Consider the following 2,817-nt stretch of genomic DNA (forward strand, 5'->3'; position numbering starts at 1 on the left):
AGAAACAGGGATAAAGGCACTCTTGTTGAAACTGATCCTGAACCTGAAAGGACTCTGAAGAGGAAGCTAAGAGAAGCTAAAGCACAACACTCTGGAGAGGACCTGACAGAAATCTTCGAAAAAGAAGAAGACATGGCCGAACCCAATAACAATGGTGGAGATGCAAGGAAGATGCTTGGTGACTTTATTGCACCATCTTCTGACTTTTGTGGAAGAAGCATCTAAATTCCTACAATTGGAGCAAACAACTTTGAGCTTAAGCCTCAATTAGTTTTGTTAATGCAGCAGAATTACAAGTTTCATGGACTTTCATTGGAAGATCCTCATCAGTTCTTAGCTGAATTCTTACAAATCTGTGACACTGTTAAGACCAATGGGGTTAATCCTGAGGTCTACAGACTTATGCTTTTCCACTTTGCTGTAAGAGACAGAGCTAGGACATGGTTGGACTCACAACCTAAAGAAAGCCTGAACTCTTGGAAAAAGTTGGTCAATGCCTTCTTGGCCAAATTATTTCTACCTCAAAAGTTGAGCAAGCTTAGAGTGGAAGTCCAAACCTTCAGACAGAAGGAAGGTGAATCCCTCTATGAAGCTTGGGAAAGATACAAGCAATTGATCAGAAGGTGTCCTTCTGACATGCTTTTAGAATGGAGCATCTTATGTATATTCTATGATGGTCTGTCTAAATTGTCCAAGATGTCATTGGACCACTCTACTGGTGGATCCCTTCATCTGAAGAAGACGCCTGTAGAAGCCCAGGAACTCATTGAAATGGTTGCAAATAACCAATTCATGTACACTTCTAAAAGAAATCCTGTGAATAATGGGACAACTCAGAAGAAAGGAGTTCTTGAGGTTGATACTCTAAATTCCATATTGGCTCAGAACAAAATATTGACTCAGCAAGTCAATATGATTTCTCAGAGTTTGACTGGAATGCAAGCTGCATCCGGCAGTACTAAAGAAGCCTCCCCTGAAGGAGAAGCTTATGACCCTGAGAATCCTACAATGGAAGAGGTAAATTACATGGGAGAATCCTATGCAAACACCTATAATCCTTCATAGAGAAATCACCCAAATTTCTCATGGAAGGATCAACAGAAGCCTCAACAAGGCTTTAATAATAATAATGGTAGGAGAACATGGTTTGGCAATAGCAAACCTTTCCCATCATCTTCTCAGCAATAGACAGAGAATTCTAAGCAGAGCCTCTCTGACTTAGCAACCATAATCTCTGATCTATCTAAGACCACTCTAAGTTTCATGACTGAAACAAGGTCCTCCATCAGAAACTTGGAGGCACAAGTAGGTCAACTGAGTAAAAGAGTCACTGAAACTCCTCCTAGTACTCTCCCAAGCAATACAGAAGAGAATCCAAAAGGAGAGTGCAAGGCTATAAATATAACCAACATGGCCGAACCTGGAGAGAGTCAAAAGGCAGTGAATTCCAGTGAGGAAGACCTCAATGGAGGTCCACTGGCCACCATAGAGTTCCCTAATGAGGAACCAAAAGAATCTGAGGCTCATACAAAGACCATAGAGATTCCACTGAATTTACTGTTGCCATTCATGAGCTCTGATGAGTACTCTTCCTCTGAAGAGGATGAAGATACTATTAAAGAGCAAGTTGCTCAGTATCTAGGAGCAATCATGAAGCTGAATACCAAGTTATTTGGTAATGAGACTTGGGAGGATGAACCTCCATTGCTCATCAATGAACTGAATACCCTGGTTCAACAGAAATTACCTCAGAAGAAATCGGATCCTGGAAAATTCTTAATACCCTGTATCATAGGCACCATGACCTTTAAGAAGGCTCTGTGTGACCTTGGGTCAAGTATAAACCTCATGCCACCCTCTGTAATGGAGAAACTAGGAATCTTTGAGGTACAAGCTGCAAGAATCTCACTAGAGATGGCAGACAATTCAAGGAAACAGGCTTATGGACTTGTAGAGGATGTCTTAGTGAAGGTTGAAGGCTTTTACATCCCTGATGATTTCATAATTCTAGACACTGGGAAGGATGAAGATGAATCCATCATCCTTGGAAGACCCTTCCTAGCCACAGCAAGAGCTGTGATTGATGTGGACAGAGAAGAGTTAGTCCTTCAATTGAATGAGGACTACCTTGTGTTTAAGGCTCAAGGATCTTCTTCTATCACCATGGAGAGGAAGAATGAAAAGCTTCTCTCAATACAGAGTCAAACAGAGCTGCCACACTCAACTTCTAAGTTTGGTGTTGGGAAGCCACCATTAAAGCTCTGAGTCTTTGTGAAGCTCTCTAAGAGCTTCACTATTAAGCTATTGACATTAAAGAAGCGCTTATTGGGAGGCAACCCAATGTTATTTAATTATATTTATTTATTTTACATTGTTATTTTATGTTTTCTTTAGGTTGATGATAATGTGAAGTCATAAAAACAGCTGCAAAAGTAAAGCAAAATGAAAAATAGCATAAAAAATAGCACACCCTGGAGGACAGGCTTACTAGCGTTTAAACGCTAGTAAGGATAGCAGAATGGGTGTTTAACGCCCAGCCTGGCAGCATTCTGGGCATTTAATGCCAGAAAGGGCTGTCTGGCATCTGGATGGCGTTAAACGCCAAAAATGGGCAGCAGACTGGCGTTTAACGCCAGGAAAGGTAGCAGAGCTTGCATTTAACGCCAGAATTGGCACACAGTGGGCGTTTGAACGCCAGAATGGTGCAGGGAGCTGAGTTCCTTGACACCTCAAGATCTGTGGACCCCACAGGATCCCCACCTACCCTACCTCTTCTTCTCTCCTCTTCACACCTTTCTATAATACTCTTTCCCAAAT

General features: G+C 41.7%; 1 non-coding gene across 1 annotated transcript; it reads right to left on the bottom strand.

The window, feature by feature from the left end:
- Positions 1–534: 534 nt before the first annotated feature.
- Positions 535–642, bottom strand: LOC112725115 (small nucleolar RNA R71). Its single transcript, XR_003164243.1, has one exon. It is a non-coding gene; the product is annotated as a small nucleolar RNA R71 (small nucleolar RNA).
- Between the last annotated feature and the right edge of the window lie 2,175 nt (positions 643–2,817).

The sequence above is a fragment of the Arachis hypogaea genome, chromosome 11, assembly GCF_003086295.3.
Source record: "Arachis hypogaea cultivar Tifrunner chromosome 11, arahy.Tifrunner.gnm2.J5K5, whole genome shotgun sequence".
Taxonomy (NCBI): Eukaryota; Viridiplantae; Streptophyta; class Magnoliopsida; order Fabales; family Fabaceae; genus Arachis; species Arachis hypogaea.